This window comes from Stenella coeruleoalba, assembly GCF_951394435.1.
Source record: "Stenella coeruleoalba genome assembly, chromosome: 2".
NCBI lineage: Eukaryota > Metazoa > Chordata > Mammalia > Artiodactyla > Delphinidae > Stenella > Stenella coeruleoalba.
The window spans coordinates 163,333,301-163,350,978 of record NC_137147.1 but is presented as its reverse complement, the minus strand read 5'-3'; the positions used below and the strand labels follow the sequence as shown (position 1 = coordinate 163,350,978).

At 45.4% G+C, this 17,678-nt stretch overlaps 1 long non-coding RNA gene across 1 annotated transcript in view; it reads right to left on the bottom strand.

Annotated features, from left to right (window-relative positions):
- LOC307182690 overlaps positions 1-12,814 on the bottom strand; it is a 62,020-nt gene extending 49,206 nt beyond the window's left edge. The window contains exon 1 of the long non-coding RNA XR_013827238.1: positions 12,536-12,814. This is a non-coding gene — a long non-coding RNA (uncharacterized lncRNA). The remainder of the gene's footprint in view (positions 1-12,535) is intronic.
- Positions 12,815-17,678: the final 4,864 nt, after the last annotated feature.

Below are 17,678 nucleotides of genomic sequence, written 5' to 3'. Positions count from 1 at the left end.
GAATAAGAACAAAGATACAGAAGCCAAAAATTGAGACAAGTTTTAGTGGTCACACCAGTCCAATGGGACATGGAGTTGGCATGGAAGGAACAAATGGAAATATCCAAAATGTAAAAGGAGAGAAAAGCTATGGATTGGGAACACAGGTGTCCAGGGGAGGCAGGGTCTGTGGACGTTCCCCTCTTCTTGACATGCCCATCACTCCCCTAACATGATCACTCTCCTCACACACGACTGTTCACTTCAGCAAATGATTCCCTTCAAGATTTGTGCCTCCCCCTCTACAATTTTTTTACAATATGGTTTTATTCTATTTAGGAGCAGATCTGTAATTTGAATAGCTCTAAGTCATCTAGAGACATTTTTCATGTCTCTTGTGAAATTCCCTCTTGTGAAATTCCCAGAACTGGAAAATTCTGTGAAAAATGGGTGAATCGACACCCAGTTTTCTAAGAATTCCCAGAGGAAGATCCTTGAGTCACTCATCTTCTGCTTCACTCTGGGTGCCCAGGGCAGCTCAGCCACGTTCCTGCAGATGGGTCCAGCTCCCTGAGGTTCACATCACCACTCACTGTCAACCCAGAGCCGCTCCTCTGTCACACAAGGGGGGGGGGTGTGGGGCAGGATTGGGTTCCCTGCCTCTTTTTCCTACTCTCTCCTGTGTCTCTCCCCCAAATCTCACCCTCTCTGTTGGGGTCTTTCAGCACAATAGCGCCCAGCATGGTGCTACGAGAAGGAATTCTCCTTGGTAGGTGAGAGGTCTGGGTCTTGAGGGTGCTCGTGACTGAGGGGGCTCATGATGGAGGGACAGTCATGGTCCTTCTTAGATGGAACTAGCCATGGGTGGCCTAGACTTGGACACAGCAACAGAGGCAGATGGAGTCTGAGATCAGGTCAGGTGCACAGAAGGGACTAAGGGAAGGAGAATGAGCAAGAGACCAGGAAGAAATGGTTTCCAGGAGCCCATCTAAGAGGGCATTGTGCATATAGAAGGTCACCTAAAGGGAGCAGTGATGGGGAGCCTTGCACTGTTCTCTGAACCCCCTGTGCGCCTAGCATCAGCCCGTCCTCTTTCTGGTGGGGTTTCAGCTGCCAGATTATAGCAACTAGCTCCGATTCTAGTGGACTTTAATATAGCAACTTTCTGCCCTTCTACCTGTTTATTCCACAAGGAGAGGGACTCCTGAGGCAACAAAGCACACAAAGGGACCCACTCCAGGGTGTTCCCACGCCCCTCGGTAAACCAGCCCCCCAATTCTCCACCTGTCCTCTCATCCCTTCCTGTTGTCAGCAGTATTGGGGCATTAGATCTGGCCCCAGGGACAAGAGAGTCTGCTCAGAAGAGGGAGCAGAGGGGAAGCTGTGACAGATGTGACACCGGAAACAGGAATCAGATTCACTGGTGTGCTTCTTATTCCTGGGTGGCTGGATTGTTTCAGAGGATTCTGGCTTCTAGCTCACACCCTAAATGGTCTTTTAGGATGTACAAACACTTCTAGAAGGCTCCTAGGGTGGGGTGACATAGTTCTAAGCAGTCAGAGTTGAGACATAGTCACTGATGGGCCACCGTGACCCCTGTCACCCCATCTATGAGCCTGTGAAGTTGGGTTTGCAAAACACGGGGTGCGTGCTCTCCACAATCTACACCAGTGTTCTCAGCCTTGGCAGCACCTTGAAGCTCCCTGGATGACCGTAACGTTGAGAATCCATGTTCTATACCTTCTCTTGTAGGTGGGCCGGCCCCATTCTCTAGTCTCTCTTCCCTTCGCCCAAGCAGCTTCATTTCCCTAGGCCCAAACTCAAATATCAGAAAAATTAAAACAAGAGTTCTGATGGCTCGCCATGCAACCAAAGGATGACGTTCACAGAACATGATGGGTATAACCTGCCTCAAGAGGTCCTTAGGTTTTTCATGGTTCCTGCTTTATGGAGCCTTCGGGGCTCTGATAGAACTCACCTGAGCTACTTCTGAGGGCCTGATATCCCCAAAGGGCTAGCAGAATCTGAGAAGGAAGTAAGAGCAGGTACAGGAAAGGAAGAAGAAAACTCACAAGGGGAAAGTGAGACCAGGGGTAGAGGCAGGATGAAGGCACCTTCCTGGTGATCTCTGAATGCTGCCAGCAGGCAGCCTGGCTGAGGACCTGTGGAAAGACTGTTACTTGACAGACCTTCCCCCCTTCTTCGTTTCATTACTAGAACCCCTCAAGTTTTAGCTCCCCAACTAAAGACTACAATTCCCAGCGTCCCTTGCAAGAAGGTGTGACCATATGTCTAAGTTCTGTCCGATGGGATGAGTGCAAGTGATGTATGCAATTCTGGTTGGGCACTTACATGGGACCTGTATGCCCATCACTCCTTTTCCCCACCTCTTATTGGCTGAGGGTGGTGGTGTTGAGCTCTTCCTGGCCATGCAGGTATTCAGAGCATTAGTGGGATGGTGAAGTAACAGAGTCAGCTTAGTGCTCTGACAAGAGACCCCAGAGAGCTCTCTCGCCCCTTCTGCCATGTGAACACACAGTGAGAAGATAGCTGTCTATGAAGTGGGCCCTCACCAGACACTGAATCTGCCAGTGCCTTGATCTTGGACTTGCCAGCCGCCAGAACTGTGAGAAATAAATGTCTGTTGTTTAAGCCACCCGGTCTGTAACAGTTTATTATGGCAGTTCAAGTGGGCTAGGACATATGTCTTTCTATAATATGATAATATTTTGCTTCCTTCTCTCTCTGTACCATTAGCCTTTAATGGGAACCCAGCAGATGTAGAAGGGTATTCAAGACTTGCTATCTTCCAGTGTACTGTATTGGGTTACAGGAAGTTTCCAGCATCCAAGAGAAGGGAAGACACTGGCTAGAAAGAGTGGGCCCAGGACATTCACAAGTATTGGAGGCTGGAGACGAGAGTACAGGACCCCATACACAACCCATGCAGAATTTCCCCTCTTCTTCCTGCCTCTTTAAGCCTCAGAGAAATGGAAAGAATCTCGACACTCCATCTTTAAATTAGAGCTCAGGATGAAGAGAAGAAAAGTGATTCCAGAGAGGGTTAAAGGCTGTTAACCAAAATTCACGAGCAGATCACAGTAAACAGAAAGCCTGTACTAAGGTGCCCATATTAACCATAAACAATATTTTGTTAATGGCATAGCAACTATCCTAATAAACTTCAAGGAAGAGATAAAAAATTCAAATGGGCCAAATAACATAAGGAGAGGTGCTCAAGCTCACTAGTAATTAGGAAAATGCAACTTAAAACCATAATGATATGTAAGTGTACAATCACTCTTTTGGCAAAAATTTTAAAGTCTGGCAATTCCAAGGGATGGCAATGATATTGAGTAATAGCAATTCTCAAACAAAGCTGCTAGGGTTCTATGTAAATTGATACAAACATTTCAGGAAATTATTTGACATTAGTAACTATAATTGAACATCTGCATATACTATGACCTAACAATTTGCCTCCTGAGGGATGGATAGTTTATCCTTCAGAAATGTGAGTGCATACGTACCAGTACACACGTAAGAGAATACTCATCAACAAAAACTGGAAACCAACCAAAGGCCCATTTACTCTAGAATGGATAAATGCATTACAGTATATTCAGTGGCATCCTGGAAGATGTTTACAACAGTGGGGGAAAGCCCTGGTTTGCAGCATTTGCCAATGTCTGTGACGTAAATACTCCCATTGTGGCCAATTTCAGGCTCCCAGCATGGTTATCAACCAACTCGCAAAATTCCTGAACATTCAACAGTGAGCTCTTGGGAGCCTGTACAAGTTGGTTCCAGCACATTATTGAGTAGATTCATACTTTGGAATACGAGACAGCAGTAAAAAGGAATGAACTCTAGCTCCATGCACCAGCATGGATAAATCTCACAAATATAACATCGAGCAAAATAAACAAATCTCAAAAGAATGCATAGAGTATGATTCCATTTATATAAAGTTCAAAACAGGACAAATTAAATCAGAATGTTTAGGGATGTATGCTTAGGTGGTAAAAGTATAAAGAATAGCATGGGAGAGATCACCATAAAAGGGAGGATAAGGTTAACTCTCATGGGGAAGAAGAGATTAAAAATGGGAAAGGACACATGGTGGACTTCGGGGGTGCTGGCAATGTTTTATTTCCTGACCTTGCTGGAGTTACATGGCTATTCTCTAAAAGAATTTGTTAAATTATACGTATAGGTTGTATGCATCTTTATGTGTACAGGTTAACATCACTGCTGTGCTAGAGTCTGCTGGTCCTGCCTCCTCATACCAACTTGTGCTATTTCTTCCCAACTTCGCATTCAGTGATGCGTGTTGGTAGCTAGAAATCAGCCATTTCTGATTTCTGGGACTATTTACACCACTGTAACTGGCAAACAAGTCAGGGTTGGTTTTTTTTTTTTTTTTTTAAGAACTGATTTAACAGTTCACTACTGGTTAAATATAATAATATATTTTAAAAAGTATCTCAAGATTGGTTTATTTAGGCAGATATTTATTTTTCCAAGTCTGACTACCCTCAACAATCTCAAGGCAAAACTGCATTAAAAAATAAAAACTAGGGCTTCCCTGGTGGCGCAGTGGTTGAGAGTCCACCTGCCAATGCAGGGGACACGGGCTCGTGGCCTGGTCCGGGAAGATCCCACATGCCGCGGAGCGGCTGGGCCCGTGAGCCATGGCCACTGAGCCTGCGCGTCCGGAGCCTGTGCTCCGCAACGGGAGAGGCCACAGCAGTGAGAGGCCCGCGTACCGCAAAAATAAATAAATAAATAAAAATAAAAACTAAACATGACAAGATCTCTGCAATGAAAAAAGGCTTCAGAGTTAAAGAGAATGAACTAAGAGAATTATAAAGTGTTTGGGACTGTTAATTACTTGATGTGTAACATCACACTGGTAGTAAAATTAAGGATGCTATCTAAGGACCCGCCATTTTTCCTTAAAGAAAACGTTCTTGATGAATACTCTGCAATATGGTGAAAGATACAGTGGATCAGGAACTTTTTCAGTCTACCATTCAACTTCACTGTCTGAGTAAATATATACTAAAAGTGGCCCCAAATGTTATACTATACCAGTTCTTTGACACTATTCTGGGCAGCTCTCCTTAGTAATTACCAGTCATAACTTGTATAGCAGTGAGAAAACACTGTTATTTTCTATATATTTATGTGAGTCTATGTTCTTAAAATTTTTATAAGCCTAATATAGGGTTATATGATATCATTTATTGTTTATTTCAGCTTTCCTGACAGTTAATGAGTTAAAATCTTATTTTATAGTAAAATAAGCCCAGATCTATTACGACGTAGAATAAGAAAAATTTCAGTGGTTTTCAAGGTTAAGTCATAGGTCTTCAGAGAAATTTGGGGCTTGTGAATGGCTTCTTTGGACAATGACTTCAAATCCCTCGGGAGGGTAGGACACGGAAACCCTATAATTGTATTTCAGTGGAAAGGTTTCCACTGTTAGAGAAGGAATCCAATGGGAAAAAATTTTTTAAAGTATTATCATCATTTCAGTTCAAGTATGAATCTGAAAATAACGGATTTGGTTAGACATTAATGTCCTCATGTATAAACCTGCAATGTGGAAACTTAGCGACTGGAAAATACGGTTTTTATTTGATGGGGGAGGGTGTCAGGAGCAGGGGTGGGAGAAGCCCCTGACTTCTTGAATGATTCTGATTCATTTGTTATCATTTAAGACCTAAGCATTGGGACCAGATAACCACTGAATGTAGTTATGTTCCCACTGATTCTGGAGAGGAGTGGTTTAACTTGAGCTGAGTGGGACGGGGATGGAGGAGACTTGGGTGTGGGAAGCTCTTCTGTGGTTGCTGTAGCTGCGACACCGGAATAAGTTTGGAGTCGACAGGTGGAATCTACTACACAGGTGAGTCAGAGTCCTGGGTTTTAGGTCTCTCATCCACGAGCTCTTCCTCAACACTTTCCTTTCCTATTCTGCCAGCCTGGCAATCCCACACTGAGCCCAGCTCATGGAGATTGTTCGATTTTATGCTTCCCAGGCCCCACTTCTCTTTGACATTATTGGGCAGGATTTGATTCTTATTCATTGTAACATGAAGTAAAACAAACAGAGCATTCATTCATCCCCAAATTTAATATCCATGTTGCCAATGGTAGTTCTATCCCCAGACTTCATGGGGAAACATGTCACAACCTGTTTTTCAGGAGCCAGAGGAAAAAGAACTTTGAGTTCCGCCCTCAAGCTCTGTCGGAACTAAATCTAAATCATCGTAAGAAGGGGAACCTCCTTCAATTAAGGAACCACTTTTTCTAGAAATCTCCTTTTTGTGCTTACAAGAAAGTACTTCTAAATATAAGACTAGAATTGGTTAGTGACATGCAATTCCACTTGGCTGACATTTCTACTAAATTATTTCCAACACAATGGTGGTATACCATAGTGTGAAGATGTGTTGAAATCGAACCAGAGGCATTATTGCTCCAGACTTTGTGTGTGTGTGTATTTTATTTATTTATTTTGGGCTACGTTGGGTCTTTGTTGCTGTGGGCGGGCTTTTTCTAGTTGTGGTGAGTGGGGGCTACTCTTCGTTGCGGTGTGTGGGCTTCTCATTGCGGTGGATTCTCCTGTTGCGGAGCATGGGCTCTAGGTGTATGGGCTTTAGTAGTTGTGGCACACGAGCTCAGTAGTTGTGGCTCGCAGGCTCTAGAGCGCAGGCTCAGTAGTTGTGACGCACGGGCTTAGTTGCTCTGTGGCGTGTGGGATCTTCCCTGACCGGGGCTCGAATCCGTGTTCCCTGCATCAGCAGGTGGATTCTTAATCACTGTACCACCGGGGAAGCCCCAGACTTAGTTGTGATATTCTAAGCCACAGAAGAGAATTCTTTCAGAACTATTTTCAGTTGAAGGCGGCTTGTGGGAAGAAGAGAGCAGTTTATCAGAATTATTGGTAGACTCTTCCAAAACCAAAATGTACATTCCAATTCAACCCAATATCCCCACCTTCTCAATCAGAATTTCTTAAAGCATGAGATAGGCAATTTTGTTTGAAAATGTTGATTCTGATATGCACTCCCTGATGGAGAGGTGTGTTTAATGGGAATGCTGGTTTATGAGAACTGGGGACGAGGATAATGGAGCCTTCTTCCCCATCTTTCTAGTAACTTAATACATCCAACAAAGCGCCACACTGGACCCAATGAAAGAAGAGAAGAAAGAATCTCTGCCTTCGAGAAGCTTATGCTCTAGCAGGACAGCCGAGAACTCAAACGCGAGTTCCATGAACAAAAAGGTCACAACACAAAACAGAAGTGGGCAACTCCTAAAGCTCTCCTGTTTCCTCTGGAGCATAATTAACCAGCACCCAAAGGGCCAGAGAATTTTCAGGTGTCAGCTTGGTAAGGTTCCTAAGGCATAGTGCAGTCAGAATGTTGTGGATGAGCCATTCAGACTTCAGAAGTGGGCGTCTTCAACCATAGCAGATTGAAAGGTTTCCCACTTTCACGGCCACAAGGGTGCACAAAGCTGGAGGAAGGATGCGCCCAGCAAAGGCAGCACTGGCCCTCTGGCCCCCGCCCTAAGTGACACACTAAAGACCTTGCTACCATGTGATCCAGCAATCCCACTCCTGAGCAGGTATCCAGAGAAAACCATACTTTGAAAATATATATGCACCCCACTGTTCATTGCAGCACTATTTACAATAGCCAAGACATGGAAGCAGCGTAAATGTTCACTGACAGATAAATGGATAAAGAATATGTGAGATATATACATATATATATGTATATATATACACACACACACACACACACACACAATGGAATATTACTCAGCCATAAAAAAAGAATGAAATAATGACATTTGCAGCAACATGGATGGACCTAGAGATTATCATACTAAGTGAAGTAAGTTAGACAGAGAAAGGCAAATATCATATAATATGACTTATTTGTGGAATCTAACAAATGATACAAATGAACTTGTTTACAAAGCGGAAACGCTCACAGACTTAGAAAACAAACTTATGGTTACCAAAGGGGAAGAGTGGGCAGAAGGGATAAGTTAGGAGTTGGGATTAACATATACACACTACTATATATAAAACAGGTAATCAACAAGGACTTACTGTATAGCACAGGGAATTCTATTCAGTACTCTGTAATAACCTATATGGGAAAAGAATCTGAAAAAGAATAGATACATGTATATGTATAACTGAATCATTTTGCTGTACACCTGAAACTAACACAACATTGTAAATCAACTATACTCCAATATAAAATAAAAATTAAAAAAAAAAGACCTTGGTCTCTTCTTGATGCAGGAGACCTTCTGGATGGCAGAGAGCTAGCAAGGTATGCATGCTCTCCTGCTAGAACAACTGAGCAACTGTGAAGTTCATTTAGAGACCCTCAGAGAGTCGTCCACTCTTTCTGACCTCACAGCCATCCCAACTAATTCAGACCCTCTTTTCCTTAGGCAGCGGATGCTCACATTTGGGACGAGCAAGAAGTGAAGATGAGGTACATATATACAATGGAATATTACTCAGCCATAGAAAGGAATGAAATAATGCCATTTGCAGCGACATGGATGGACCTAGAGATTGTCATACAGAGTGAAGTAAGTCAGAAAGAGAGAGACAAATATCGTATAATATTGCTTCTATGTGGAATCTAGAAAAATGGTACAGATAAACTTATTTGCAAAGCAGAAACAGAATCACAGACTCTAGAAAACAAACTTATGGTTACCAAGGGGGGAAGGCGGGATGGGACGAATTGGGAGATTGGGATTGACATATATACACTACTATATATAAAATAGATAACTAATGAAAACCTACTGTATAGCACAGGGAACTCTACTCAATGCTCTGTGATGATCTAAATGGGAAGGGAACCTAAAAAAGAGTGGCTATAACTGATTCACTTTACTGTACAGCAGAAACTAATACAACACTGTAAAGCAACTATACTCCAATAAAAATTAATAAAAAAAAAAGAAGAGCATTTCCTCTTTGCATGGAGTAGATGTATGCTTGCTCAAAATACTTTCCCTTGGAAAACCACTCATACCCCAGTCTATCGTAATGCTGATCAGTCCCTGTGATTTGGAGTGGGAATGACCACCCCTCTAGCCCCCGGGGTGGCCATGGATAAACACAACAGCAAACCCACTACTCAACTTTCTTGGCCACAGTGGTTCCAGGGTAGATGTGTGGCTCAAGCCACAAACATCAGCCTTGCCTGTTTCTACAGCGCTCAGGAGAGACCTTCTCTTGCACTGGGATCACAAGCTGTTAGGACTATGCGAGGCCAGAGCCCCCAAGGGCCTTATTTCCCTCTATTTAGGAAGACCTGGATGGAGAAAAGAAGAGCTAAGAAGTACAAAGAGAGCTCCCTGGACACATCTAAGTACAGCCCCAACACATGCACTCTTCAGTTACCTAACCCATTAATTTAGTTTTTTGCTGGAATTAGTTTGAGCTGGGTTTTTGTCATCTGTAATAAAAAGAATTCCATTTATCTATTATATTCTTCCAATTTATAAAATAAAGATACAGGATGCCCACTTGAATTTGAATAATTTCTTAGTATAAGTATATCCCAGATATTGCATAGGGTATACTTACACTAAGAAAATTCAGTGTTTTCTGAAATTCAGATTTCACTGGGCGTACTGTATCTTATCTGATATATAACGTGTGTCAAAAGGGTTTTTAAATCCTTTACTCAAAAGGGAGGAGACTGGTCACCTGGTGGATTTACCCTTAAAGAACATGGAGAGAAAATAAGGAAGGTTTCCACAGAAGCATCCAGATTTAATCTTTCTTCTCCAAGTCACCCCTGCTTTGTACTAAGCAGATGAGGGCAGTTCCAGCGTCAGACTATTTAATCCTCATCAGATCCAGAAATGCTTCAGCTGGGCCAGTAAAGTCCCCTTTCCCCAATACTTGAATCATCTGAGGGAGCTTTAAACATTTCCACTGCAGAGGTCATACCCCAGACCAATTACATCAGAATCAGCAAGACTCGCACAGGCGATTTCAATGTACCGCCATGTCCGAGAACCACTGAGCCAGGTCCTTAAGAAATTCAACCAAACTGTAAGAGTTCAAACAAGAAATGAGGAAGTTCATCCTGAAATGTCCCCACCCTTCCAGCCCCCAGCGACCCCCAGGAATGAACAAATCACCGCAGGTGGGAATCAGCCAACGTGGTAGCCTGAAGGCTCGGACACCGTGGAGCCTTCATTCCAGGCTTGCCCACGCCGGGCCATGTGCCAGCAGGTGTTTGGGCCACAGGAAAGCAGATAGGGCGGCCCAGCCTTGCTCGCAATCAGCTCCAGAATAAACAAAGCGCCTGACATAGAGTTTCATGCCTCGCTCACTCAGTGCCTGTTCCCCGAGGGGGAGGGAGCGGAGGGGCAGGCAGGGTGGCGGGTGGAGGTGCCCTAGATAAGTATCCGTGATAAACCGACAACAGCCTCCCTTTCCTGCCCTCCCCGTGTGCAGAGATCCGCCAGAGGGCGTCCCCTGGGCTCCAGGTCCTAAGCCATGACTTTCTATTCCTGTACCTCATTCTCAGAGGAGCAGACCTACCTCAGAGCCTCAAAGTCATCAACAAGGCACCCGGGGAGGGGGCTCCTCGCTCACCTCCGAATCTGCGCAGCCATTCTTCAGCTGCCAACCCAGTCTCTGCCCATCATACCCCTCCACCTTTGAGGGAACCCTGTCTATTAAGAGTTTGGTAGGGTGGTTTTAGGTTTACAGCAAAAATGAGGGGAACGTACAGAGATTTCCTATATGCTCCCTGCCCCCAGACATGCCTCGCCTCCCGCAATATCGACATCCCCCGCCAGAGTGGAACAACTGTTACAACTTCTGGACCCGAAGCCCACAGTCTACATTGGGGTTCACTCTTGGTGTTGTACGTTCTATGGGTTTGGACAATATATAATGACATGTATCCATCCTGATAGTATCATACAGAGTAGTTTCACTGCCCTAAAAATCCTCTGTGCTCCACCCTTTCATCCTTCCCTCCAGGCTAACCCCTGGCAAACACAGCCTAAGCATGTCTACTGTTGATTAGGTCCTCAGAGCTCCTGGCGTTCTCCTAGGCATCCTGAATGCATCAGAGACACACAATTGGCCAACTGAAAGGAAACATCTGGAACTGTCTGATTAAATTGACTCGGAACATTGCGCCTTCCAGCTGTTATGAATACCGCTAGAGGGCCAGGCTCCGTGAAAATTGAATCCTGGGTAAACATCCATCCTAGTGGTGGGATGACCCTAAGACGACACGGAGGTGACACCAGACGAGGTCTAGGGCAGGCTAGTGACTTGTGTCCCCAGTGGCTGCAGGTGTGTTCTGGCCACTTCCCAGAAGCCATTGCTGCACTGACATGCTAGGCTGGGATGCTCAGTTCTGAACCAACACCTTTTCAAGTTTAAAAATCCCTCAGCCTGGGCGCAGAGGGAAGAGAAACAAAGGGGATAAGGCAGTAGAGGAAGGTTTTGAACTCTATTCCAGTTGGGCTTCAAGGTAAATATGGCAAAGCTCTACCTTCTGATGGCTCCCACGAGCCAGTGTGACAGTGGTGCCTGATGAGAGAGCCCTAAGACGAGGCTCCTCCTGCCTGTCCTCTGCAAGCAGGGAAGCAGAGCTAGCGTCCGGGCAGTTTCTAAGAGGAGTCTGAGCCTACCAGGCTAATAAACGACCAGAGGCAGAGCAGCGCGGCCAAAGGGAAAATGAACCGGCACAGCTGAGACAGCCAGCGCCCAAATACGCGGGCTCCAGGTGGAAGGACCCAAGGTGAGCGGCGTGGCGGGACCACGTGTATTCACCCAGACGTGTAACTGGCAGAGAGGCTGACCTGCTAGTTCCATTTACTAAAGCAGAAATTTGGCGATTCATGAACTCGTCCAATATTTATTTAGTGCTGACCGGTGTCCTGGGGATGAGAAGGTGAGCAAACTAGTCCTGACCTTTGCTCTCAATCATTCAGATCTACCCTCCACTATCGCCATTTGTAACACAATAGCCAGGGGTCGGTAAGGGGAAGCAGGAGGCTCCGGCAGCTCATCCTAAATGGGGAAATCAGCCTTGTAGCCTCCTAAGACGATTCACTGGAAAGTCAGCTCCAAGTGTGAATCTCTGAGCAGATGCCTTTAAGAGCATCACAAGCTAATTCACAGTTACTTTAGGAAACTTTTGAAGAAAACCCGTCTCATTTCCTCTTGGAAAAACAGGGTTGCACACATTTACCTGGGGGGTTGGGGTACTTGCTTTTGCTTCAGCAAAGTCTAACAGCTTCTCTTGCTGCTGAGGAGGGGAGACCCAGCCAGAAAGCGGATGAATCTTTTATCTCCTCTCTTTGAAAGACTACAGCAGTTTCTTGCCACTTCACAGTAGTGTGCGGGCCAGGGTATTGCCTTAAAATCACAGAGGGTAGCTTCCTTCAGAAAAGGAGAGGCCGGGGAAGAGCCACAGTGGTCCCGACAGGAAGAAATGGCTGCCCCTGGGGCTCCTGGTCTTACCTTCGAGGTGTGGGTGATGGAACCAGTCCTGCCCAGCACGTGAGAGCTGGCTTATTCCCACTGGAGCTGCATCCCTGGTGCCTCAGGTCACAGGGGGACTTTCTACGAAGAGCTACCCTGGAAGGGTTTTGTGCAGACAGCTGGAGCAGAGATGCAGCCCCACTTCCTCTGTCTTTAGCGCCATCTTTGGCTGCTCAGCTGCTGCCTCTTCCCCTAAAGAGCATCCTGTCTCCTGCTGGGGATCCCTCCCGCCAGCAGGGGACGCTGCGGTGCCCACCTGCAGGGCTCTTCCTTGCTTGACTGCTGCATCCGCTCCTTGGAGGGGGATGAGAATTGGATTTAAAGAAGTTTGACCCAAAGGTGCCGCCTGATTGGGCTGGAAGTAATACTGAGGTGTGGTTAGTTGGTTGGGCAGTCAACCTCCTGATAATTAGTTACTACCTTAGTTAGTTACTACCTGTAGCTTCTGAGCTTTACATATAGCTCAACAATGCCGGCCTCTGTTGGATTCCACGACTGTTGGCTGCTGCCAGCTAACTGAGAAAGGCTCAGGAAAGACTGGACTCCCCTGTTGAAGACCCAGAGATGGTAGGGTCTCATTACTAAGGGTGTGGTCTTGGACCAGCAGCACCTGTGCCTCTTGGGAACTTGTTAGCAATTTAGAATCTCAGGGCCCATCCCAGGCCTATTGAATTGTAATCTGCACTTTAAGGGTATGCCCAGGTGTTTCATATGACCAGTTAACTTAAAGAACCCCTGCAGGAGGGGACGCCCTAGCATCTCAGACCACGGATGGTTCTCTTTCAGTGCAAGCATTTTAGCTGTATCCCTCTCTACTGTACCTTGTTTTTTGCTCCACAAGGTCACAAGTGCCACTCAGCACACTGATTGGAACTAGGATAGGACTTATAATTTCACAATGCCTGCTTTACCACAAGGCCCTTTGGTTAGTGTAAGGTTTGTCACATGTAATAGGCTTGGATTTTTAAGACTATCACTAAGAGGTCTGGATGTTTATTCCCAAGTGCTTTTCCTCCCTCTAGGGGAGTGTTTTCATGGGGGCTTGGCTGTGGTCGAGGACTGCAGTTGCAAGGTTGCCTAATTCCTTGCCTGTCGACTGATGAGATATGTCTCCTACATGTATTTACTATTGCTCAACAGACATAGATGCCACTTGAAATAATAAAATACAAATCCAGTTTTTACAGCTTTGTTGAGGTATAATTGGTTTACAAAGAACCGCACATATTTAGTGTGTACAATTTGATGAGTTTGGACATATGCAAAACAACCGTGATGCCATCACTACAATCAAGGCAATAGAGAGACCCAGTACCTCCCAGGGTTTCCTTATGACCTTTTGGTTTTGTTCGTTTTAGTTTTGGTTTGGTAAGAACACTTACTATGAGATCTACTCTCTTACCAAATTGTGACATGCACAAGATTGTATTGTAAACCATAGGCATGATGTGCATGGCAGATCTCTAGATAGAATATATTCATCCAGCATAACTGAAACTTTATACATACTGAATAACAACTCTCCATTTCCCAGGCTCCCAAGCCCCTGGAAACCACTGCTGTAGTCTCTTCTATGATTTTGACTATTTTAGATACTCTATACAAGTAGAATCAAACAGTGTTTTTCCTTCTGAGACGGGCTTATTTCACTTAACATAATGTCCTTCTGGTTCATCCATGTTGTCACAATGGCATGACTTCCTTCTTTTCTAAGGCTGAATGATATTCCATTGAATGTAATACCACTTTTTTTTTTTTGCAAATTCATTTTTAAAACCTATTTGCACTATCTTTTCTTAGTCAATTCTACTTGCTAGTGTGCTGAGGTTCAAGAAACTGGGCCACATTGTTTGGGGACCATTGCTCTAGTGGTCTGAAGCCCCAAGCTCCCTGGAGTGTCTTAATCAAAAGAAAGACATTAGTACCTATTTCCTTTCAGCTGTGAGTTTTCAAAAAATTTAAGTTTTTTTTAAAGAGTTAAATATAAACATTGACCTATTGTTCTACCAAAAAATAGGGTCTTTGGGGGAACTGTTCGTACCTGGATTATGGTTATATATTTGTGTAACATGATTTAGTGGGGTACAGGGTCTTTGGCAGGAAGGGTAACAAATCTGACGCCATGTTGGATCTGTTTCTTTCACTTTAATCTCTGTATTCTGTTGCTTTTGCTACAAGGTCATCACTAAAGGGATGTTGCCTTTAGCTTAAAGTATACACAATGGCCCATCTCCAGGAACCCCGCCTCCCATGCCTGAGCTTAACTAAAATACCTTTGTTTAGCTTCCAGGAAACATACTGACCTGGCCCACCTGCCGGTGGCTGAAGGAAAGAAGAAATTAACACTTCCCCTCCAGTGCATGGCCGAAACCAGGAAATATCTGCAACAACTTAAGGCCTTTTTAACTTTACCTCCCCACCTCCCCACTTTGCTCTATAAAAGAAACTAGCATCCAAACCCAGGCGAGAACGTTCTTTGGGACACTAGTCCACCATCTTGGTCTGCTGGCTTTTGAAATAAAGTCGCTGTTCCTTGCCCCCACAACTTGTCTCTCAGTTTATTGGCCTGTCATGTGGCGAGCAGCACAAGCTTGGGCTCAGTAACATGGTAACACCACCTTCAGTCTTGTAAGTTTCCAATTTAGATTTGGTCAAGTCCTCAATTACAAGCCCTCCAACAATAGATGTCTTCCATTTAGATCTACATATTTTTGCCTTGCAACTTTTTCAGTTACAACAGATCTTAGAGACCAAGAATTTAGACAAACTAGACTTGGAATTGGACTTTCAAATTGCTGTATTACAAAAACAAAAAACCTACTAAATTACATTAATGTGACAAAGATAATGTGTTCGGCTGACAAGAGTTCGTCTTGATCTTGTTCTTTTAATTTTCTTCCCCTGTGTATATTTTATATGTTCATCTGTAGGTATAATATTACATGCCTATAATTTCCAAATATATATTCATATATTAGGAATGCTTGCATGCTCAAAAACATTTATCAAAAGGGTACAGAATCAAAACTGTTTGGAGATCAGTGAACTAGATTAATGATCTCTTGCTGTCTTTTGTCAACAGATGGGTCAGAAAAGTCCTTTTATTGCCATTCTTTAAAGCCAGAATCATGCTACCACATTCTCTAGGCCTGAGTCATCCTTGTTAACATTCATATTTGAGCTTGTTCATTTAACACCAGACTTGGAAAGAACTGACAGGAAGTGTGGGTTTCAAAACCATTATAACAATTCTAACTCACGCTCTTTCTTGCCTCTGGGCTGGGCTCCAAAGCTAGAAGAGCCCGAAATTCACAGATTCAACTGAGACTCTTTCCCATGTTTCTCAGGAAGCAAAAAGGGTAAGCTGGACATGGCAACACCCTTTTCTAGGCAAAGAGCAAAACCCAAAGAGAGGCGTTGGCCCCCAGCACAATTATAACACGGGGATTCAGTGATGTATGGGTGTCAGAGGGTTCTAGAGCTGGAAGCTACCTTGGGTACCCATCATGGTGTAAGTGAAGACAGAAGGCAAAGGTCAGAATGATTCACCCAAGATTACACAGGTCGTTAAGAGGCACATCCAGGACCATGACCAAGTCTTTGGATTCCATCTGGGCTCTCGGACTCTATAATATCCCCTCAGGGTTGATGTGGGATGGGGGGATGCCAGGAGGAACATGGAGAATTGTTGCCCTCTGATGAGACACGGCCAGATAATGTCTGGCGTTCGGCGATCTCAGTCAGTGTTTTAACAGCCATCTCCCAGGCATGTGGCTCAGCACACCTGTGTGGGGTCCATCGTGAGAGGACCGTGGGGGGCTCCCACTGGGAAAGGTCCCTCTGCACAGCCCTGCCCCTGGAGAGGAGAAAGCTTACCTGCTGCTTCTTCAACACTGGATGATGGACTCACAGCTCCAGCTCTTCTGACCATGCCTCCACCTCCAACACACACGGAGCGGCGGAGGAGAAATGGGGGGGGGGTGGAACCTTGAGGAGGGCAGAGGTCTGCGGTGTGTCACTCATGGCTGTATCCTCAGTGCTAGGACGTGCCTGGCACACAGGAGGCACTCGGGAAATTTTTGTTGAGTGAAAAAGGCCTCACCCGAGAGGGTGGGACAGGACAAGTGAGAGGACTGAGTTTTCAGCCCTGACCATGCTGGGCTTGTGGGTGGCCACAGAGGTGAGAGCTGGGAGTCCAGCCTGGAGACTAGGTCAGGAAGGACCCAAGAGACATCCCAGTCAGCCTCCCTCTCTTACACTTTGACCTGGTCGTGTTATACCGCCTGCCAGCCCAGGAGACCCCTCAGGCCCAACTGTGCCCCTTACACAACTCACGTCCTCCCTCTAAGTCTCAGTTCTCTCGTGTACGAGGCAGAGATCAGGACCATTCCCACTCCCCTCACAGGCTATTGTGAGGACTGAATGGTAATTCACCGTCAAGTGCTTCAGTCACCGTGAACCCCTCTGCACATGCGCGTTGGCGTCAGAGAGAAGGGACCGCTGGTGGATTTTGCCCCAGAGCACGTTCCTGCTTATCTTCAGGTGAAGCGGAGACACTTGAACTGGTCCAGAGGAAGAGCCCTTTCCAGCCAGTCTCTGTGCCCAGGTTTAACCTCAGTCATGAGGACCAGCCGCTGTGGGCATAGCTTCATTTCCCACCTCCACAGGAAGCATCAGAACTCCTGAGCTCTTTAAGAAGGACCACGTTGACACCGACTGGTAGATGGGGTGCACCTGTGGATTTGAGACATTTGGCCAAAGCTTACTTTATTTCTCTGAAGAGTTAAAAACGTCTCCTCAGGACACAGGAAATGCTGTGTCTTGAGGCTTGCAGCTTTCCCAGGGCAGTTCGCTAATGCTTTGGTATTTTGTGCTACATTCTTACAGCAAATAGAAGATTTTAAAGACATTACTTGGACGCATGTCATTTTGAGAACATCTTGGTTCTTTCCAGCATCCAGGGGCTCTCTCCCCACACTGCCTCTCCCTCAGCATGTGGACTTGGGTCATGAATCACAGTCTAGCCTCACCCTCTCTCTCCGGTCAGCAAGGGTGGCTGAGTGGTCCCGAGTGTGCTGACAGAGGGACAATGCTGTGGGGTGCCCCCTGCGGTCCCCACGTC